Source organism: Protopterus annectens, chromosome 5.part0, assembly GCF_019279795.1.
Source record: "Protopterus annectens isolate FY-2018-M chromosome 5.part0, PAN1.0, whole genome shotgun sequence".
Lineage (NCBI taxonomy): Eukaryota > Metazoa > Chordata > Ceratodontiformes > Protopteridae > Protopterus > Protopterus annectens.
This window is the reverse complement of record NC_056735.1, coordinates 1,975,008,583-1,975,033,020: the sequence shown is the minus strand read 5'-3', so window position 1 is coordinate 1,975,033,020 and position 24,438 is coordinate 1,975,008,583. Positions and strand designations below refer to the sequence as shown.

At 45.6% G+C, this 24,438-nt stretch overlaps 1 protein-coding gene across 2 annotated transcripts in view; it reads left to right on the top strand.

Moving 5' to 3' along the window:
- Positions 1-24,438, top strand: part of BORA (BORA aurora kinase A activator) — a 1,242,116-nt gene that overhangs the window by 1,173,378 nt on the left and 44,300 nt on the right. The window lies entirely within an intron of this gene.

Below are 24,438 nucleotides of genomic sequence, written 5' to 3'. Positions count from 1 at the left end.
ACTCAGACTTCCATGCCTAAAAAAACAGATGCTCAAAATGGCCGAAGACCTAATTACTTTGATCAGGGGTTCCCATCCCCCTCCTGATAAGAGGCCTAGGCAAGAGACAGAGTATGATTCTTCTGATAAGGTATCTATTTCCTCAAATTCTTCTTCTGAGCAGGATTACTCCATGCTTCCCTATGAGGATTCTGATGCTGCAGAATCCATTCCTTTAGCCTCTCCTCCTGAGGATTATTCTTTTGGGAAAACCCTGCATACTATGAGGGAGCATTTCCACTGGGAGAGTCAAGATTACTCTGAATCTAAGAAAAGGCTCAGAGACATTCTGCTACTTCCTCAGCACAGACCCCTTGCTATTCCACCTGTTCTAGACATTGAGTCCAACCTGTCCCCTGACTCTACCCCCTGCACCTGCTAAGCCAGACAGATACTACAGGGTCCCAGATTCTCATAAATTCCTATATAAAAACACCGCTGCTGACCCAGAAACTATATCTCAGGGTCCCAAGGGGGTTAAAGCTTCCATTGCAAAAAGCCCTGTCCCCTCTGATAGGGATTCTAGGGCTCTAGACAGATGGAAAAAAGTCTACACCTCTGCCACCCTGGCTGTAAGGGCTTTAAATTGTCAGTTTCATATGCTTAAATATGTTGACAAATACTGAATGCTCAGAGAACAAGGAATTGCAGGATTTATTGCATGCAATTGAACAAGTGGGAAAGCATACTTTGCAGTGTGGTTATGATTCACTGGAGGCCTCTTGCAGGGCCACTGTTACAGGTTCTGTTATTAGAAGGCATGCTTGGTTAAAGGAACAGAATCTACCTGATCATGTTAAAGCAAAATTATTAGATGCACCATTGCAACATCATACTTTGGTACTAAAGCAGAAGAGGTGTTGAAAAAAATGGAGGATAAAGCAAAATCCATGCAGACAGTCAAGGATTTCTTACAGGTACAGCCACCCAGGTTTAGCAGGAACTGGCCTTCTAAAAATTGGTCCTTTCCAGTGTCAGACAAACCACAAAGAGGCAGATACAGGTGTCCCAGAGGCAGATCTCAGCCCCAAGGCAAGCAAAAGCAACTGACTACTTACTTCAAGAAATTGGCAATAAAAACCCACTTTATCTGCAAGGAAAATCCTGCAGGCCTTGGGTTTCATGGCATCCTGCATTCTACTAATTCCATATGCCAGACTGCATATGAAGAAACTACAATGGTATCTGAAAAGTGTTTGGACTCAGCATTGCCACAGCCTGGAGACAGTAATTGCACTCATTCCCTGCCTACAACAGGAGTTTCGATGGTGGACAGAAGCCTGCCACCACAGCAAGGGTCTGCCATGCAGTTTACCCACAGCCAGACAGACACAGACAACAGATGCATCATATTATGCCTGGGGGACCCATATGGCAGGAAAATGCATTCAGGGCACATGGCCTGCAAGCCAGATGCATCTTCACATCAATCAAAAAGAGATGCTAGCTGTTCAAAATGCCCTGACAGCCTTCATAGGTTCATACTAGGTTATCTGCCCTAGGGCATTTATAAGCCTAGCCAGAGTGTGTTTGGCTTTTGCCACCCATTTTAAATTAATTTTGCTATGCCCTTTTTCGAGGTTAGTATACTGTGCCTCTGTCTAACAGTGACACAGAAGTGATACCCGGGGTAAACCTACGATCTCCCATCCACTCATCAAGATTCCTCTTGAAGAGAGTCAATGAGGGACTCTGCCTAACCTGGACTGGGATTTTATTCCAGAGTGAAGGGAGCCTCTGGGTTATGAATCTGTCCCTCCAGCATGTCCTATTTATTTCAGTGCTGAGGTTCAAGTCTCTCGAGCGCGTAGCTCGATGGGATTTGGATTTTCTGAGGTGCAGCATGTCCATTAATTCTGGGTTGGACATGGCTTTCTACGTCAGGCACAGATCGCCTCTGAGCAGGCGGTATGCCACTGAGTAGAGCTGGAGTTTCTTTAACCGGGCAGCATATGGTATATGTTTGAGCCCTTTGATCCTCTTGGTGAGGTACTTTTGGGGTCTTTCCAGTTGCTGCAGGTGTCTGGTAAGGTACATCCCAAATGCAGCATTGTATTCAATTATGGGCCTGATGAGGGATGAGTAAAGAGGCACGATGACCTCCCCTGATCTAGATGTGAATCCCTTCATGATTAGGTGGGCTATATAAAATGTTTTTCTAGCCACTTTGGCCACGTGGTTGTCAAATGAGAGATTGCTATCAACTTGGGTCCCCAGGTCCCTAATTACTTCTTCTGTACTGAATGGATTACCACCTATGTGGTAATTTGTGGGCACTTTGTTTTTGCCAAAGGGGATGACTATACACTTTTTGGCGTTTAGCTTGAAGCCATGGCTCTGGCACCAGTTGTTTGTTTCTATGAGGCCCTTTTGGAGGATGCTTGTGTTGGCTGGAGAGTCGATTATGGCACCCAGTTTGCAGTCTTCTGCGAACTTGGTCAGCCACAGTCCTTCTGTGTTGGCCTGTACCTCCGAGAAATATATACCGAACAAGAGAGGTCCCAGGACTGAGCCTTGTGGGACGCCACTTGTAACTGGTTTGGAGTCTGACATGGCTCCAGCAATTCTAACCATGTGGGTTCTGTCCTTGAGCCAGTTTGCAACCCATCTAGTGACATAGGGGTTTATATTTAAGCTGGTGAGCTTATCTATAATGCCCGAGTGGGGTATTGTATCGAAGGCTTTTGCGAGGTCCAAGTAGGCTGTGTGAACCACCTTCCCCTCGTCAATGGCCTTGGTGACTGTTTCAAAGAAATCAACCAGGTTTAAGAGGCAGGATTTGCCCTTAAAGCCGAACTGGGTAGGATCTAGTGTCTGTAGGTCCCCAATATCTTTATTTATGAGGTCCATGGTGATCCTTTCCATAGCTTTGCAGACCAAGCTAGTCAGGCTTATGGGACGATAGTTTCCAGGATGCGTTGAGGCACCACCTTTGTGGAGGGGGACCACTGTTGCTGTACGCCACTCTTTGGGTACATATCCTGTAGTAAGGCTGAGATTGAACAGTAGTTTTATGTTTGGGTTTAGCTCTTCTTGGAGTTCATGTAGGACGCAGCCCGGGACACCGTCTGGTCCCATTGATGCTGTGTTTTTTGCTTTGGAGAGGGCAGCTCTTACCTGAGCATCTGAGATGTCAGGGGGGCAGCACTCTGCTGGGATAGATATTTGCCCTTTTGGTGGGGAGGGGGGGGTTTGTGCTGAACCTGTCAGCTAGGATGTTGGCAATGTCTGTGGGTTCGGTGTATTTTTTGTCATTTTGGACTAATTCTGAGCATATCTGGGAATTCTCGCCCAGGTTCCTAACATAACTAAAGAAAGCCTTGTGATTATCCTTAGTGTGCTGTGCAATTTTTCTCTCGAAGCTAGCCTTAGACGATTTTATGAGTGCCCGTAGTTTTTTGCTAATACTGATCAGAGATGCCTTCCCTTTTTGGGATTTTGCTCTGTCATGTAGTAGCTTCCTCCTTCTATTGTATAGTTTGTTTATGGCTGGGGTCCACCAGACAGGACGTCTGCCTTTGGAGGATTGGTTCTTGGTTTTATTTGGGATTGCATGATCCATGCATTCCTGAAGGTGTTCATAGAATGCGTTTATAAAGGATTCTGCGGTCTGGGCCGTATTTTCCACAGGCCCGGGGGCTTTGAAGGTTTCCACCTCGGTTTTGAGGAGTGTGAAATTTGCTTTAGAGAAGTTTTTCACTGTGGTTTTCAGGGCAGGGGGTGGAGTCGGGATGTGAATATCCAGTGAGATTAGTTTATGGTCTGATCTTACCAGTGAGGGATACATTTCTGTTCTGGAGCATAGAGTCCCCATGTTGGTGATGATCAGGTCCAGTATGGTTTCCCCTCTTGTGGGAGTGGTAACAAATTGTTCCATAGCATTTGAGTTTATAAATTCTAGGAACCTTTGGGCTAGGGTGTTGGAGCTAGAGTAATGCTCCCAGTCTATGTTTGGGTAGTTGAAGTCGCCCAATATAATGGTGTTTGGAGAGACCTTCATATTTTCCAATGTTTTCAGGAAGGCCGAGTGGGGTTCCTGGGTTTGGGAGGGTGGTCTGTAGCAAGCTATAAACTGGAAGGCAGTTTTACCCACTGTTAGTTGCACATGGATAGTCTCTGATGCTTCGTGCTGTGCCACCAACCTGGAGGTGTGGGTATCTTTGACGAATATTGATACTCCCCCTTCTTTTGTAGTTCGGTCCAAGTTTTGGGGCCGAAAAGCATGGTATGAGGTATAACCTGGTAGTGCTGGGGTGCTCTCGGGAGCCTTGAACCAGGTTTCTGTTACTGCACAGATATCGATGTTCTCCATGCTAAAGAGAGTTTCGAGTGCGTGCATCTTGAGGTTTAGACTTCTGGCATTGAGTAGCATTACTCTTAGTTTCTTATCCCTTGTGATACCTATGGAGGTGGGTTTGTCTTTTGAGCCTTGCCTAAAAAAGGCACTATGGGGGTAGCAAGAACCTTTGCCAATATCCAAAAGCCCAGGGGTGACAGGTGCAAGCCGTCCCTAGCGAAGCATCGTGGCTTGTCAAGCATGTCATCCCAGGCTGACAGGCATTGGATCCCCTTTGAATGACACCAATACTTAAGCCAATTGTTGAAATTGATCATCTTGTCTTCATATTGTGGCATCATTCTTGGTGACGGTAAGATGCTACTCAAGGTCAGGGTCATACCAGCCTGGGCTACATGCTCAAGCTCCTCTATGTCTCTTTTCATGTAGTCCAGGGAGGTACGTCTCAGGTCATTCACACCAGCATGGACACTGACTGAGTCATATTTGTACTTGCCTTGGAGTGACCTGAGTGCTTGTGTTATGTGGCGGATCCTAGTGCCCGACAGGCAGCTCACCGTGACCTTCTTGTTCAACCTGGTGAGCGGGACGTCAGTGTGCCTGATGATAGTCACCTATTACAAGTGTATCAGGTGTGTTGTTTAGCCTTAAGGGCTGTGACTGTTCGGCACACTGGCTTTGTGAGCTATGTGTTGCACGTGTTTTGTTTTGGGGCAGCGGTTTCTTGGGTGTCTGCTTGGAGGTCTCTGCTGCTTAGGCAGATTTTTATTTAGAGCCTCCGAGTATGTTTTTGTGTGTTCATGTGTTTGGTTTGCTGTCGTGGTAGGTCTGTGTGAGACTGGAATTGTAGTGAGTGTGTTTTCCTTCTCCTCCCGACTGGTTTTGCCAGTACTGAGTTGAGAGAGCTTAGCCTCCAGTATGGCTATATGGTTGCATCTCTCACATGTGTTGGAATTTGTTGGGAGGAGGAGAGGGTTGTCTGTGTACATGAGGCAGTTGTAACATTGCCTCAAGATTCCCAGATTCTCCAGCTGAACCAGAGAGGAGATTGACAACTGACCTTTGGACATGCTAGAATAGTATTGGGAATTCCTTTATAATTGAAATAAAGAGCCAATGGGGAACGAGGTACTCAAGGGGAGTTTGTGAGGGTGTAGTGCTTTTAATTTTTTAGTGCTGACTTATATAATTGCTTTAGTGAGCAAGTGCCAGGTAACTTAAATGCAATGTGTTACAGGTAACTTAAATGCAAAAACGACAAACAGTAACTTTCTTTCAAGTGAAACAAGGAAATAAGTACAGTAAGCAATGCAGATATCACTAGGGATCCACAGAAGCGCTGAAAAGCCGCATTTTAGGTGGAATTAGCATTTCAGGGAAATAACGAGCAAACAAACAAGCATACAAACAGGCCTGGATCTAGTCTATGCTACAGCAAACAAGGTGTACCAATTTCAGTAAGAAACAGTTCAAATATGCAGGCACTATAAGCCTTTAACCAGAAATTCCCAGCTCAGAAGGGCAGAGTCCAGCCTCTCCTCCCACAAGAGTGCAGACCACGAACCTTCTTAATGTAAAATAACTGGCCTGAAGCCCAAGTGCTTAAACCAGAATTAATACACTTTTAGAATAACAGACACTGAGCCCTCAATCAGCAGTTCCCAACTTAGAATGATGTAATCTACCTGTCCTGCCACCACAGTGCATGCCACAAACCTTCCTAATGTAAAACAACTGGTCTGAAGCCCAAGTGCTTAATCCAAAGACTTAGAATGATAGCTACACTTTAATCAAGTTACTACCAAGCAGTAATAAATACAATTGAATACTTTAAAGAATGCCTGGATTAGTGCTCAAGTTATACAAAGAAAGCTAGATTCAGCAGGCCTGGATCTAATCTATGCTACAGCAAACAAGGTGTACCAATTTCAGTAAGAAGCAGTTCAAATATGCAGGCACTATAAGTCTTTAACCAGAAATTCCCAGCTCAGAAGGGCAGAGTCCAGCCTCTCCTCCCACAAGAGTGCAGACCACGAACCCTTTTAATGTAAAATAACTGGCCTGAAGCCCAAGTGCTTAAACCAGAATTAATACACTTTTAGAATAACAGACACTGAGCCCTCAATCAGCAGTTCCCAACTTAGAAGGATGTAAGCTACCTGTTCTGCCACTACAGTGCAGACCACAAACCTTCTTAATGTAAAACAACTGGTCTGAAGCCCAAGTGCTTAATCCAAAAGACTTAGATTGATAGCTACACTTTAATCAAGTTACTACCAAGCAGTAATAAAGGACCTGCTTCATCCAGGACAGTTACTGATAAAGACAGACAACACTACGGTCGTGTGGTACATAAACTAGCAGGGAGGTACACATTCCTACCCCCTCTGCAGACAAGCAATGACCTTATGGGACACAGCATTGTCTTATCAAGTTCACCTGCAAGCACAATTCCTGCCAGGAAAAACAAATACTCTGGCAGACTATCTATGCAGAAACCTCATGGATCCCCACGAATGGAAACTGGATCCACAAGTCTTCAGCATGATAATAAGGAAATGGGGATGCCCAGACATAGATCTATTTGCCTCCCCTCACAACTGTCAATTGCAGAGATTTTGCACAAGGATTTATCACAAGCAAGTATGGAAAGTGGACGCCCTATCATTCAGCTGGAAAAATCTAACAGCATATGCTTTTCCCCCACTGCCTCTCCTTCCCAGAGTACTCCTAAAGGTCAGACAAGAGAAGCCAAAAATGATACTGATTGCACCAGACTGGCCACGCCAGCACTGGTACCCAATCCTAAAGAGCTTGTCTCAAGGTCCAGCATGGATATTGCCTCAAACTTCTCACTTGCTGACCCAACAAAACAATCAGATCCTGCACAGCCAACTCAGGACCTTAAATCTGGCAGCATGGCAGATAATGTAGCCATTCAGAACACTCCTCTTTCAAAAGCTGTTATGGATGTTTTCTTGGAGGCCAGGAGGCCCAGTACCAGAAAATCTTATGCAGAGAAATGGAAAAGATTCTGTGCTTGGAACCAGGAACAAGGCAGTGACACATCTGTACCAAATATTCCTCGGATTTTACAATGCCTAACTGAAATGATGAACAAAGGCCTTTCTTTCTCATCAGTTAAGATTCATGTCTCTGCCATTTCAGCCCATTACAATACGGAACCACCTATCTTTTCTCATCCTTTAATAAGGCAGTACCTCAGAGGGGCCAAAAACATTAGGCCTCCAAGGAGAGCACCAATTCCGGCCTGGGACTTCAATTATGTTTTGGAAAAACTCACACTGCCTCCTTTCGAGCCAGCATCAACAGCAGTTATAAAATTCTTATCCTGGAAAACAGCTCTGCTCCTAGCAATAACCTCCGCAAGGCGAGTCTCGGAGATAACAAGCACTCATGGCTGTGGAACCTTTCATCATTTTTCATCCGGAAAGGGTTTCTCTGAGGACAAACCCTACATTTATGCCTAAGGTAGTGTCCGGTGTGGCCCTCACCCAAACCATTCACTTGCCTACCTTTTACCAAAATCCACAGAACAAAGGTGAGAAAATTCTGCATTCTTTGGACATACACAGGCAGTTGCGCTTCTACTTGGACAGAACTAAAGCTTTCAGAAAGACTGAGCAACTTTGTGTCATATGCTACAAGATCACAAGGAAAGGCTACCTCAAAACAGACTATTTCTAAATGGATAGGCCATTGCATCCATTTCTGCTATTTTCAACATGGCAAATCAGTGCCTAAGGGCATTAGGCCTCATTCCACCAGAGCAGCAGCCACTTCAGCAGCCTTTCTCAGAGGAGTACCAACTAAAGATATCTTAGAGGCTGCAACTTGGAGTTCAGTGCACACCTTTTCAAAGCACTACCACTTGCCTCTCTACTCTAAGTCCAGAGCAGCCTTCGCCACTGCAGTTCTGCAGGGCCTCATAGCCTCTCCTAATCCTATTTAGCCCAGCCGCCCATACTCAGCTTTGGGATTCTACCCAAGAGTAATGACTGCAACAGTGAAACACGATGAACATAGTACAGTTGTGTACCCACCATAAAATGTAGATATTCAAGTGTATTCACTGTTGCAGTCCAGGTTACCCACCCACCAACCCCATTCTCTTTGCTGGGACTTATTTGCACTTCTCTATCCTATACAACCTTTTTGCTGTATTTGCTTGTAGATGAAGGAAATGTTATTTTTGTGCATGCATTATTGGCATATTTTTCAGCATACCAATTTGGGGCACCTGACATCTGGGGCAAGAAAAACTGAAGAAAATGGCGTCGGCTGCATCTTTTATACCCCTGGCGCACTGATGTCAGGGAAGAGGCGACAGCAACCGACGCCAGACCTAGACTTTGGAATTCTGGCCGACTGAGGGTAGCCTGCCAGCAGGATAACCCAAGAGTAATGACTGCAACAGTGAATACACTCTAACATCTACATTTATGGTAGGTACACAACTGTACTTTCCGGCTGATCCCCCTACCTTGCCTCAACCGGCCATGGCAAAGAGTCCCAGCACGTCTGGGACCCAGACCGGTGGTGCCCCTTCAGCTGCCCTTGCACTACCTGCAGCTTTGGTTAGTACCACCCCATGGGACTGGGCTCGGCCTCCTTCTGGGAGTGGTGGTGGAGTGGGTGTTGTCACCTGGGATGAGCCTGGTGCACAGCATAGACTGTCTTGAATTTGACTGCTGCCTGCTCCGGATTGAGGGCATGCTGACCTATCTGGTGGTGCAGTCTCACCCCACTGCCCAGCCTCCAGCACTTCCACCCTCGGGGCAGTGAAGGAGCAGTGCCAACAGTCCCATGTGTGGGAATATGACCCTGGTGCAGACATACATCCATATAAAGCCATGCACATACTGATGGATGTAGAACATGATTGTCACAGCCTGTAGGTGTGCACATATGTCTTGCAAGTACACCTGCTGCAGCAGTAACGCAGTAGCTCAGTCTGTTAAATGCTTCATAAACAGTACGTTTTTGCTACACACAGTCCTGGGTTCAAATCCAATGGTATGTAGCGCTGCTTTTTCAGTATTGTGAAGCCAACAATTAAGAGTCATGCACTCTTTATCCACATAATGCATGTCAAATGAATTGGCTGCTTTTAACTGATGGAAGTCACAGGCCTGCAGGTAGGAACACACTTCACGTATCCCTACAGCAAATGTGTATGTGCATAAATTGTCACGTCATGCAGTAATATGCATTCACAGAGAATGTGAACTCAGATACTGTGAATGAGGGCCACTAATATTAGTATGCACCACACAATCCTTTGAGTCACAGTGCAGATTACCACAGCTGAACAACAAACTTACACATTTGAAGTCCTTGCTTGTAATGAAGACTGCCCTCATACACACTGCAAATTATTACCAGACTGTAATACATGGTCTGGCAGATGACCAGTGGACATATTCACATGTATACACACCCCATCTTGCTCCAGGATGCACCAAACATGTTGCCTAGTACTCTGTTATTGATACCATTGCCTAACCTACTTTACCTTAAACATATGCCTTCATTGGAGTGTAGAGGATACTCTCACTATGTGCCTGGCTCTACAACAAGGCTGACGCAGCTCACACAGTTACTCCTACAGATTGTTCTCCAAAGTCTTTACACTCCCTGCCTATGTCTAGTAGCTGCAGCATGTAGCGCACCCATCTCTATGTAAAGGTGTCTGCTGCAGACCTACCCCCTGAGACGATGTAGTCTCCTCACTCCAGTAATGTCCAGCACAGCATATCAGAAACGGGCCGTAATCTACATGAAGGTCTTATAGATTCTACAGTGGTTGCATGTCATTGGCTGATGATAGTGCAGATCAGCTGTGATGGCTGCAGTTAGCATTTCAGAACCACAGATTGGTTTAGAGGTAATCACCTGTTGCTGGGAAGCATGTTTAAAAGGCAAGCAGTTGGCTATGGGGAACCTTTCTGTATGAGAACTTCCTCACACAGAGCATGCCATTGTGACAACTATACTATCACCACATACCAACAGAGGAGTGCTGCACTCCATTAGGTATGTAAATGTTTGTGTACTACAGGTTGCAGATGGGTGAATAGACTTTTGGGGGGGGGATAGTGATTACAGCATTAAGCCTGTCTTAGACCTGTGATACTGACATGTCAGTGACCTCCTGCTGTCTTACACCTACACAAGACATACAAAACATCAAGGGTGCATTGTCTTTTGTCATTGTGGCATACTGGTCTCGGATTGTCCCTTTATAGTGGTTGTAATAGCACACTGCTATTCATGTGACATTGTCTGTATGACATATTATCGAGGGGGTTGCCCATGGGGGGGGGGGACACCGCAGTGGACCTGAGGGTTGGGTGTATGATGATACAGCAGTAGCTGTCATGGCACACATGGGAATACCTGATTATTGCTACCATCTCAGTTGTATTCACACACTTTGTTTGCACACTGTGGAGTATGATGTGTGAGCAAGCAGTGGTTAGTGCCAGCCATTTTGGCCATACTGTATCTGTACATAGTGTACGTCCACATATGTGATCATGTAATGTGTTCCCTTTTTGTTGTCTTTCAGGAACTATGTATCGTAGACGCCTTGCACCCTGCTGTGATGCAGATAATGAAATTATACTGCAAGTGCTAAGCCAACATCATCACCTCCTACTATCCAGGGGGAGACAAAACTGGGAACAGCGGGCTGCATTGTGGGCAGACCTTGTCCGTGATGTGATGGCATGGGCCAGCAGGGCAGATCATATGAGCAGGTTCAACACCGGGCAACCAACATGATAAATGCTGCATGAAGAAGGGCAGCAGATGTAGCCAGGGATCATGCTGTCACCAGTGGAGGGCCTGCAGTGGAACTACCACTCTCGGCCACTGAGGAATTCCTGGTATACCTAGGCACGCACACAACAGCTCCCAGGCATCCATCACACCATACATTGGGGAGGTGGGTGCCACAGTTTTCACAGCTGAGGAGCGTGCAGGTAAGATTACTGTGATCAGCACTGTAATACTGAAGCAGTCAGTGTGTCAGGCTGTAGATACTTTTATGTGAGTGTCAGGTCTTTGTTCGTTTTTGGGGGGGTTAACTTCAGTTATGCACTCGTACTCAGATTGTGACCATTACAACAATTAACCCAGTAGCTACTGTAAATGTGAGATATATGGATGGTATTACCTTGTTGTGCTACAACATGTGGTGGTGCTGACATTATACCCCACCCTCAACTTTTCCCAGGTCTGTCAAATATTGCCCAAGACCGTTTTCCCACTCCTGGTAATCATGACACTTGTTTTGTTAAGGAACAATTATATTCTAGTGTGGTTAAGGGCCAGAATAATGCCCTATGTAAACATAACTGTGTGTATACAGCATAGGATGTTTAAATTCCAGTCTGGAACAGGTACCTAAGGTGTCTAGAAGGGATAGTCACAGGAGTGTAGTTCAACAAATAGATGCACTTTGGCAGTTGCAGAGAAGACACCTGGTTTAAATGGGCAAGAAATCTAAACTGTCTTTTAAAATACAGCTAGTTTGAAGGTAAATACATTTGGCAGTGAAATGTGTATTTCCATGTATTTGTTAAGAGAGTTGTATTGGGTTTTTATGTGTTTTTTTTTTTTCCAGTATGGTGTCATACTGATTAAAAGTAAATATTATTGGTCATGTTTTACTTGATTTAATTCAAGTGATTGTTGTAAAGGTCCTGAGTTGAATTTTGTTCTGAGGAAGTCTTTTGTGGGTGAAAGTGGGGAAGAAAGTTGTTTGACCACTAATCCAGTTGTGGGTCTTCGTTATGAGTCGTGGAGACTTTTCGTACACAGCAGTGCAGATATTAATGTAATGCTTTCTTATTGCAGGTGACTGGAGGTTGGTGTCTGTCCCCTACACACCCTGATGTCAGTGTCTCTTCAGACTCTGATGATGATGGTGGCCACAGTGAGGCTCAGGTGTGGGTGTCGGGGGGCTAATCTGTCCCAGAGGTAGACATCCCTCTTCTGCCTCCATTGCCCCCTTGTCACCATACACGGTCTCTATGCCCACACATACCCTGTCCCCGGAGGCCACCGATATTGGACAGTCAGAGGGTGGGGACATTGAACAGGAAATTGTGGTAACTATGGCTCCAGTAAGCGTAGACACTGGCTGTAGCCAGAGAGCTGGTGAGGTCTCACACAGGTGGATTGACAGAGGGTGCTTGTAGGATCCCTGCTCTCTGTCCACCACCTGTTGCAGGTGTCACATCACGGGTCATTCAGAGCATGTTTCAGTCATCATCGTGGCCTGATGAAGATTCGTTGAAAGCGCTAGCCCTGTGTTTTAATTATTCTAATAAACGTGGTTTCTACTGGACGCTTGGATCTATTTTTACATGCTGGCTGCGTGTTTTTTCTACAAGCTATTGCCCAATGGATGAGTAGGTTCGAATGAACACTCTATGGTGATTTTGACTCTTGTTTATTGGATTAAGAGTTCGCAAAGTAAAGCAGTTTATAGTTTACAGCTTCGTTTCTCTTTGTGGAACATTTGGTTACCTTCTGTGACTGACTTGAACTGAACAAAGCAAGTATACTTCCCACTATTTAAGCCTGTTTTTTTGTTGTACTTTGACATCTTTGACTGCCTCCACTGTATTGGAGACACCCTAGATCAGTTCACTGATCATGGGAGGTTACTAGGCTATTGGCCTTGTGGCCGTTATAAGCCTAGCCATGAGTTTATCCCATGTTTAGACAAGTCAGCACCCAGAGCCCCTGTCCAGCAGGGACACAGGTGGAATCCCAGGAATGTGTATTCTGTTTCCCATCCAGTTATCCAGGTTGCGCTTAAAAATAGGATAATGAGGTACTCTGCTTGATGTGGAGAGGGAGTCTATTCCACAGATGGGGGAGTCTCTGGGACACAAGTCTGTCCCGCCAACAAATCCTATTGATATCACAGACCAGGTTGAGGTCACGCGTATGGGTTGCTCGAGTGGAGCTTGACATGCAGATATGCATCAGTCCCATCAAGACGGGGTCTGAGATTGCTTTGTATGCCAGAGGTCATCGCTGAGGAGTCTGTATGAAATGGAGTAGAGGGACAGGGCTTTTAGCCTATCTGTGTAGGGTGGGTGTTTGAGGCCCTGGATTCTCCTGGTGAGGACCCTCTGTGTTCTCTCCAGCTGCTGCATGTGCTTTGTGAGGTACATGCCGAAAGGAGCATTGTACTCTGTAATCAGCCTTATAAGGGATTAATACAGGGACCTATTACCTCTTTCTTCCTGGATGAGATACACTTACTTATGAGGTGGGCCATGTAGAAAGCTTTCCGTACAAAGGAAGCAACATGGTGGTCAAAAGTCAGGTTTCTATCAACCAGGGTGCCCAAATCCCTCACTACTGATTCTGTACTTAGGACATTGTTATTAATGTGATAATATGTGGGGGAAGTCACTCTCCCCAAAGGGGATGATGCATTTTTTGGCATTCGGCTTGAGGCCATGTTTGTGGCACCAGTCATTTGTTTGGGTGAGACCCTCTTGAAGGATGTTCACATCACTTGGGGAATTGATGACTGCGCCCAGCTTGCAGTCATCTGCAAACTTGGTCAGCCATAGCCCACTGGTTTTGGCCTGCACCTCAGAGAAGTATATCCTGAATAACAGAGGCCCCAAGACCAATCTCTGGGGTACGCTGCTCATTATCTACTGCTTGAGGTGGCTTCCCCTATTTTGCTTAGGTGGGTTCTATCATAGAGCCAGTTTGCTACCCATCTGATAACATATGGATTGATGCCTAGTTGAGAGAGTTTATCTACTATTCCCGAGTGGGGAATAGTGTCAAAGGCTTTGGGCCAGGTCAAGGTAGGAGGTGTTCACCATCTTCCCCTCATCCATGGCTTTGGTGACTGTCTCAAAGAAGTCGACCAGATTTAATAGACATGACCTCCCCTTGACAAAGCCAAACTCAGTGGTGTCAAGTGTTTGGAGGTTGCCAATATCCCTGTTAATGAGGTCCATGATAATCCGTTGCATGGCCTTGCTGATCAGGCTAGTTAGGCTGATGGGTTTATAATTTCCCAGATCAGTGGATGCTCCACCTTTGTGTAAAGGGATGACAATGGCTGTCCTGCACTTGGCTGAGACAAAGCCAGTACTCAGGCTTTGGTTGAATAGGGTGCCTAATGGTGCTGCAAGTTCATGCCTGAATTCAAGTAGGATGCAGCATGGGATGTTATCGGGTCCCATGGAGGTTGTATTTTGTGCCCTTGAGAGAGCAGTGATGACCTGTTCCCTAGAGATAAGGGGTGGGCTGGTACTGGAGATGTCCTGATTTACTAATGGGGGGACAGAGGGGAGAAGTTTTCGTTGAATCTGTTAGCCAGTAGATTGGCTACATCTACAGCATTTGTGTATGTGGTGTCCTTATCCACTAGTTCACAAGAGATGTAGGTGCTTCCTTTGATTTTGCTGACAGACTGTATGTGAAGAAGGCCTTATGATTGCCTCTAGTAGATGTGGCCAATTTGGACTTGAATTTGGCTTTAGAGGATTTCACTAGTGCTCTTATTTGCTTGTTCAGGCTAAGGTGAGATTGCTTCCAATTGGGCACCTGCTCCTTCTTGGTCCTGGACAGCATTTTTTTTCCTTTTGTTACATAGTTTTATTGCAAAGGTCCACCAGACAGGGTTACTCTTCCTTGCGGAGGATGATTTTGTCCTGTCAGGTATTCCTAATTCCATACATCTATATAAATGCTTGTATAGTACTTTGGTGTAGATTTGGACATTGGTACCAATTCCTACAGTGGGGGAAGGGGTTGTGAAGCTATTTATACCATCCCTCAGGAGGTTGTAATCAGCTTTGGAGAAGTTTTCTTGATTGACCCTAGCTGGGGGGGGGGGGGGGGGTCAGGGGAGATGGTGACTTCAAGTGACCGCCTTATGAGTCTGAGCTTACCAGGCTGGATGATGCCGTAGGGGTGCTGCAGTGGTTACTCATGCTGGTTAATACCAAGTCTAAGATATTATCACCTCTTGTGGATGTATCGACTAGCTGTTCCATGGCATTTGCATTGATAAAATTGAGGAATCTCTGGGCATCTGTGTGCTGGCATGAGTAGTTTTTCCAATCTGTGACTGGGTAATTAAAGTCACCCAGGATCAGGGTAAATTGTTGAATCTTGATAGATTTGAAGAAGTCCAGATGTGTGGAGTGGGCATCTTGAGTCAAATTCGGGGGCCTGTAGCAAGCTATAATTTAAATAGGGGCCTTGGCAATGGTTAACTGCACCTGGAGTGTCTCTTGTGCATCATACTGTTTGACCAGCCTGGAGGTGTGTGTGTCTTTAATATATATTGAAACTCCACCTCCTTTGGCTTTGCTGCCCACATTTTGGGGTCTGAATGTATGATAGGATTAGTAACCAGGTAAGGCCGGGGTGCTGTCCACAGCTTTGAAACCAGGTTTCTGTGACTGCACAAATTCATAGTTTCATAGTATAGTACTAGGCTATCTGCCCTGGGGCATTTGTAAGCCTAGCCATAGTGATGTGGCTTTTGCCACCCCATGAAATGGTAAAAAAATGTACAGAATAAAATTAGACTACTGTGCCTCTGTCTAGTAGTGACACAATGAAGGTCCCCTTATATAATAGAATTAGTTTACTGTGTCCCTGTCTAGCAGTGACACAGATGTGACCCCTGGGGTAAACTTACGATCTCCCATCCACTCATCAAGATTTCTCTTGAAGAGAGTAAGTGAGGGGCTCTGCCTAATACGAACTGGGATCTTGTTCCAAAGCATGGGAAGCCTCTGGGTTATGAATCTATCCCTCCAGCATGTCCTATTCATACTTGTGCCGAGGTTTAAGTCTTTAGCTCTCGTGGTCCTGATGGATTTGGATTTTTTGAGGTGGAAGCATGTCCATCAGATCCTGATTGGACATGGCCTTGTACGTCAGGCAGAGATCACCTCTGAGCAGGCGGTATGCTACTGAATAGAGCTGAAGTTTCTTTAGTCTGACAGAATAAGACATATGTTGGAGACCCTTGATCCTCTTGGTGAGGTACTTTTGTGGTCTCTCCAGCTGTTGCAAATGCCGGGTGAGGTACATACCAAATGGGGCATTGTATTCAATCATGGGTCTGATGAGGGAGGAGTAAAGGGGTACAATGACATCCCTGGATCTGGATGTGAATCCCTTCATGATGAGGTGTGCAAGGTAGAATGTTTTTCTAACCACTTTGGCAACGTGGGTGTCAAATGAGAGTTCGCTGTCGACTTGGGTCCCTAGGTCTCTGATTACTTTTTCCGTACTTAGTGGGTTGCTGTCTATGTGATAATTTGTGGGTACTTTGTTTTTCCCCAAAGGGGATGACTATACATTTTTTGGCATTTAGTTTAAGGCCGTGACTCCGGCACCAGTTGTCCGTTTCTGTGAGGCCTTTTTGTAGAATGTATGTGTCCGCTGGTGTATCGACTATGGCGCCTAGTTTGCAGTCATCTGCGAACTTTGTCAGCCACAACCCTCCCATGTTTGCTTTAACATCTGAGAAATAAATGCCGAACAAGAGGGATCCCAGGACAGATCCCTGTGGGACACCACTTGTGACTGGCTTTGAGTCTGACATTGCTCCAGCGATTTTAACTTTATGGGTTCTGTCCTTTAGCCAGTTTGCAACCCATCTAGTGATATAAGGGTTTACGTTTAAGCTGTTGAGCTTATCTATGATGCCTGAGTGGGGTATTGTGTCGAAGGCCTTAGCCAAGTCCAGGTAGGCTGTATGGACTGCTTTGCCCTCATCAATGGCTCTAGTGACTGTTTCGAAAAAGTCAACCAGGTTCAAAAGGCAGGATCTGCCGTTTACAAAGCCGAACTGGGTGGGGTCAAGTGTCTGTAGGTCCCCTATGTCTCTGTTTATGAGTTCCATAATGATTCTTTCCATAGCTTTGCAGACCAGGCTGGTTAAGCTTATGGGGCAGTAGTTCCCAGGGTCTGTAGAGGTACCCCCTTTGTGTAGTGGGACCACTGTTGCTGTACGCCAGTGTTCAGGTACATATCCTGAAGTAAGGCTAAGGTTAAATAGCATTTTTATGTGCGAGTTTAGCTCCTCTTGGAGTTTACGTAACACGCAACCCGGGATACCGTCAGGTCCCATTGATGCTGTGTTTTTAGCTTTGTTTAGGGCGCTTCTCACTTGGACATCTGAGATGACAGGGAGATTACATTCAGCTGGTATAAGTATTTCTTCTTTTGGGGGTGAGGGAGGGGAGAAATTTGCACTGAACCTGTCAGCCAGAATGTTGGCAATATCTATGGGTTCAGTGTATTTTTTGTTGTTGTGAACTAACTCTGAGCATATCTGAGGGTTTCCCAGTTTCTAACATAGCTGAAGAAGGCTTTGTGGTTATCTTTAGTGTCCTTAGCAATTTTTCTCTCAAAGTTGGCCTTGGATGTTTTTATGAGAGAACGTAGTTTTCTGCTAATGTTGATCAGAGATGTCTTCCCTTCATGGGATTTTGCTCTGACGTGCAGTAACTTCCTTCTTTTGTTATACAATTTGTTAATGGCTGAGGTCCACCAGACAGGACGCTTGCCTTTGGTGGAGAGGGACTTGGATTTATTTGGGATTGCATGATCCATGCATTCTTGGAGATGTCCATAGAAAGCATTTGTGAAGGATTTGGCATTGTGGGATGTGGTATCCACTGGCACAGTGGGCTTAAAGGATACCATCTCAGTCTTAAGAAGAGTGAAGTCTGCTTTTGAGAAGTTTTTCACTGTGGTCTTTTGTGCTGGGGGTGGAGGTGGGATATATATATCCAGGGTGATTAGTTTGTGGTCAGATCTCACTAGTGAGGGGTATACTTCCGGTGTGGAGCATTTTGTCCCCATGTTTGTGATGATCAGGTCTAGTATATTATCTCCCCTAGTGGGAGAGGTGACTAAGTTGTTCCAGTGCATTTGAATTTATGAATTCCAGGAACCTTTGGGCTAGGGTATTAGGGCTAGAATAATGTACCCAATCTATGTTTGTGTAGTTGAAGTCTCCCAGTATGATGGTATTTTGTGATACATTCATATCCTCCAATGTCTTCAAGAAGGCTGAGTGGGGTTCCTGAGATTGGGAGGGTGGTCTGTAACATGCTACCAGTTGTATAGCAGTTTTGCCTATGGTTAGTTGCACCTGTATGGTCTCTGATGCTTCATGTGTTGCTACTAACCTGGAGGTGTGGGTGTCCTTGATGAATATGGACACTCCCCCTCCCTTTGTGGTTCGGCCTGGGTTTTGGGGCCGAAAAGCATGATACGAGGTATAGCCTGGTAGCGCTGGGGTGCTCTCAGGATCCTTGAACCAGGTTTCAGTTACTGCACAGACGTCTATGTTCTCCATGCTGAGGAGTGCATAGAGTGCCTGCATCTTGAGATTTAGACTTCCGGCGTTGAGCAGCATTACCCTTAGTTTTTTTCCATTTTTGTTTTCTAAGAGGTGGATTTGTCTTTTGAGCCTTGCCTAAAAAAGGCACTATGGGGGTGGCAAGAGCCTTAGCCAATATCCGGAAGCCCAGTGGCGATAGGTGTAAGCCATCCCTTGCGAAGCAGCGTGGCTTGTCCAACATGTCATCCCAGGCAGACAGACATTGGATCCCCTTAGAATGACACCAGTACTTGAGCCAATTATTAAAGCTGATCATCTTGTCTTTGTATTGTGGTATCATTCTTGGCGAGGGCAAGATGCTGCTCAGGGTCAGGGTCATACCAGCCTGGGCTACATAATCGGAGAGCTCCTCTATGTCTCTCTTCATGTAGTCCAGGGAGGTACGTCTCAGGTCATTCACGCCAGCATGGGCAATGACAGAGTCATATTTGTACTTGCTTTGGAGTGACTTGAGTGCGTGTGTTATGTGGCGGATCCTAGCTCCCGATAGACAGCTCACAGTCACCCTATCCTTGTTCAGCCTGGTCAGCGGGACATCAGTGTGTCTGACTATAGAGTCACCTATTTTTAGTGTATCAGGCATGGTGTTTGGCCTTAAGGGCTGTGATTGGTTGACACACTGATTTACTGAAGTATGTGTTGCATGTGTTTTGTTTTGAGGTGGTGGATTTTTGGATGTCTGCTTTGGGTGCCTCTGTTGTTTTGGTAAGTTTTTTATTAGAGCCTCCAAGTATGTCTTTGTGTTTTTATGTGTTTGGTTTGCAGTTGTGGTAGGTCTATGTGGGACTGGGATTGTTGTGTGTGTGGTTACCATCTCCTCCTGTCTGGTCATGCCAGCCCTGAGTTGAGAGAGTTCAGCCTCCAGTTTGGCTATATAGTTGCATCTCTCACATGTATTTGTGTTTGTTGGGAGGAGGAGAGGGTTGTCTGTGTACATGAGACAATTGTAGCATTGTCTCAAGACACCCAGATTGACCAGCTGAACTAGAGAGGACGCCAGTAATCTACCACTCGACATGCTAGAACAGTATAAGGGAGTGCTTTACCTTTAAGGGAAGTGGATATTCACAGGGGTGGTAGGTAATGTAGTGCTTTACTTAGTACGAGAGTGCTTACTTAGTAGAGAAGTATTGAGAACAAGTGCTAGGCTTATAATATAGTGAGTAGTCTGATTATACTAAGAGTAGAGCTTCCTTAAGGGAAAATTTGAAGAGCAGACCTGGCGGAGACAGAAGAAGTTTAACCGGCTATCACTGGCATAAAAGCCGTTAAACGGATTTTAAACAGGAAACTACAAAAGAGCTAGAAATGGTCCAAAACAACCAATTACTACAGCTTCTTGTGCTGAGGTCACTTCCTACAGGGACAGGTAGGCTGCTCAAGGCTCCCCACTCCCACTGGTGAGCAAAGAAACTTCCCTCTATCCAAGTAAGGTAATGGACAACACAGGAACTACACCACAGCCCAGAATACAGCAATGCCTGTAAACTGGTCTAAACTAGTCGAGGAGAGGCGGGAAACGAGAATTATTTTTTTGTTTTTTTGATAGAAACACACAGAAAATGCAGAAACAGTGATTAATCAGTTACACAGTCTAGCACACTTTAGTGGGCAGCCTCAACAGTTAAATTAAACAAACAAACTTTCGATCAAATTCGACTAAAATGTAACTTTAAGTGCAGATTTTAAAATAATGCAGCAAACAGTTAAAAAACAGTTCAAGCTCAGTTTCTGGATTTAAGTGTCTTTGCTTTTTTTTCACTTGGAATAGCTTCTGTAACTTACCCCGAACTAGCTTGAACTGTTTTTTAACTGTTTGCTGCATTATTTTAAAATCTCAAATGTCAACATCTTCCAGGGTTAAGAATGCTTGCAATGAATGCAGTTTCATGTTTAGACTCCTAACGTTTAGCAGCATGACCTTTAATTTTCGTTTTGAGATTTTTATGTCGGTAGTATCGACCTCATGACTTTTCCTAAAAATAAAGGCACTATGGGGGAGGCAAGGGCCTTTGCTAGAAGCCTGAAGCCCAAGTGAGACAGATGCAGGCCATCTCTAGCAAAGTATCATGGTCTGTCAATCATATCTTCCCCGGCTGTCAGGCACTGGAGCCCCCTGGAATGACACCAAAAACTAAGTCGATTGTTAAAGTCGATCATTTTCTGTTTGTGTTGAGGCATCATCCTGGGTGATGGTAGAATGCTGCTTAAGGCTAGGGACATACCTGCCTGGGACACACAGTCAGCGAGCTGAATTATCTCTCTTCATATAGTCCAGGGAAGTACGTCTCAAGTAGTTCATGCCAACATGGACTATGACAGAGTCATAACAGTACCTGTTGTTGAGAGACTTGGATGCATTTGTGGACAGATGGCGGGCTGAGACAGTGTCCATCTTGGACCGCACATTGTCAGTGCAGGAACATGTGGTTGGAGTTGAGCGGTGGACTCATGGAAGTAGGTCAGCAACACCATCTGCTGAGAGTCCACGTAGCTGTGCACACATGCTCCCGTAGTGGCAGTACATCCAGTGCTACAGAGGGGAGTGTGCTGTCCACATCATGATGTGGCAGGCCATGGGCTTGTGGTGCTGGGCAATACCGTGGGGGACACAGTCCCAGCAGACAGTCACCGTCAGGTATTAGCACTGCTTCTGACCTTGGGCATGGAGGTACCAGTGCAACTCCTGGAAGAGCCATTTACCGTGTGGAGACTGGAGACTGTGAACTGTCAGCTCTACCATGTACGGTCCAAAGCTGTCTAACATACACATGTGTAGGGCTAGCACTGAGCTCGACTATGTACATGCATACACTGACACACCACTGTCAAATGCAGGTCACCTGCAGACACACGTGGCATCTCCCCATGGTCCATCTTACATGCTCCCCTCCTGACTCACACACATGCTATCTACCATTCGGGCCAGCCTAAGCTTCCTGCACCCCCACACAATACTCTGTGCAAGTGATGATACCTGTGCCACATCCCTGTCATCCTTGCCATCAATGCAGGAAAATAAAGCTATGTGTCTTATGCGCAGGGCAACTATATTAGTTAACATGTACTCATTTAATGCAGTGTTGGTTCACCATTCCACTTGTAGTGGTTACTGACAGATACTGTGTATGCTGGCATTTGTTGAGAGTACACCACATACATTTGTGTACCTTATGTTGTATTGGCTGTGTAGTTACACAATGACAGGTGTGTCACGGGCCTATTTATGTTTCTGTTACAGGAGTCTGTTGGGATAACCTGTGGATACACAGTGGAAGTACAGCAGCACAGGATGGCATGTCAGCACAGCAATAATATGTCGTCAGCAGGGTACAGCACTATAAGTGCATGGCTCCATAGGTTCATATGTGTATAACAGGCTAACAAGGACAATGGCGGCATACCCATGCATCCCTAATCTGTGAGAAGGTCTGCTACCCTTGATAAGTGCCACCAGGGTTCTAGGAACTAACATTACTACAAGCTGTGCTGATGGAGATGACCCTTCTATGTATATCCTGTGTCCATTACCAACAGTTGTCTGGTAACAGTTATGATTGTCATTCTGCATCCCAATGTGTAACCTGCGCATGTGTGTTACAACAGGTGTGTGCTTTACATGCATGGAGGGGGCCTGTTTCTTGTAGGGTGTACTGCCTGTGTTACATACCTGTCTCACCAGCGTATACTATGCATACCACACTGATGGTGTGTAGAATAGGTGAGACGTGTTAGTCCTGTCATGGATACATGGGAGGTACACAGTGGGAACTGACGCCTTCCTGTATGAAGCCATACACATCCCCTCCAAAACATTTCAGAGACAGATTACACATGTATGGTCGTGACATGGACTCCATAGGGCATGTTATCTAAACTCTGTATTGGTGTACCATGGAGCCTGTGCAGCTGCTACAGTTGTATGATATGCCTGTGTAGTGACATGGCAAGAGTGCCATTGCACACAATGATAGGTGTGATGACTGCCACATTCAGTATACCAGTGACAGTCTGGGATGTACATCCCAAACCTGTCTGTATTGGTTATACAATAGTGAATGCATTCACATCTCTCCGACCAGTGACATTTGAAGGCTACATTACTCTCTCTCTCCATAACTCCATGTGTAATGACTCAAATGTGTTTGGTGTGCAGACTACAATATTTTGCAGGGGTGGATGAATCCCACAAGATAGTATTGTGCAGTCATTGGCATTTAGTCGTTGTCAGTGGCTCAGACAACAACTGACTGTGTCTTAGACCATCCTGGATAGCTGTTATTTCTGTGTAGGATTTTGTAACAGCTCATGATATGCACTCACCTGCTAATGTACTCTCAGAGATCAGTGACAGTGGCTGTGACCGCAGAGAGGGAATAGGTACAAGGAGTATGCCAATAATGAACTCTACTGGTGACTGGCATCATTGCAGCGTAGGTCTCCCCCTGCTATGTTCCTTGAGTATGACTGTCAGACACTTGCCTATCCACCAGCTGATATAACACTCTGTACATGATGTACACAGTTTCCCGCATGGCCTGATGGCCTGATATTGTCATACACGTTGTCAGGCCATGGTTGGTGGAGTGAGACATGTGTCCAACATCTATTGCATAGTGTAACAGTCAATAGGCATGACTTGGCCTTCAGCAAAGGTGTAACAGTGTTTGGTCCAGTGTCAGTAGGTGTATGACAGTGGTAGAGCTCATATCCATGCTAACCTGTATCATGGCATTTCAAGTGACAGGACTCAGAGATCTGGGGATACTGCTTTGCACTACATGCTAGTTGTTCTCTGTGCATGTAAGTATTGCAGTTACTGCCAGCATGTTGCAGGAAGAGAGTCATGTGAGGTGTCTGTACAGAGCACAGACAAACATGTTAGGGAAGTGTAATATGTACACACTATGTTGCTTAGTTGTGCTGCGACTCATTTGCCCACAGGATGGTCCAGGCCCTTACCTACAATGCCATGGACCAGTGCCATGACATCCCCACATGGGGAACCAACATATTACATTGTGTGTTTACCAATATGGTGACCACTGCAGCCCCCCCCCCAGTTGAGGTCCTACCTGGTGGGATCTGGCCACAGATCATGTTGTTTGGAGCTACCAGCACGTACCCTCCTTACAGATATATATGTGAAGAAAACCACGTAGTGACCTCCTGTGGGGATAGTTGACATAGCCTGACTGCACATCCCCCTGCAGATGGGACATTCAGGTATGCAAAGTTCTACACCCATGCATCATGTCAGCAGCATTACAACTGCATGAACTCTACTGTGCGGGATAGGTTTGACACAGGCTCATCATGGCTCACCACACCTGAGCAGTGGACAATTGCCATTAGCAGACTGTGCAAAAACATGTGGACATTACTGTGTGATAGTTGGGGTGAGGTTGGCCCCTAACATGCAGGGAAAACCTCCTCAGCTAAATGAAGCATGTAGTGTTATGATGTTGTGTAGACAAGGTAAGTGACAACATTAGCCACCCACACAAAGCAGAACTGCAACGCACAGTGTTGTTACATGTGTAACTTCAAAGGGAAGGCCCAGAATGTTGCTGACCTCAGACTCATGATGGCACATACGATGGGTCTGTACTCATACCTAACCTGTACTCCCACACTGTCTCCATCAGCTACACTC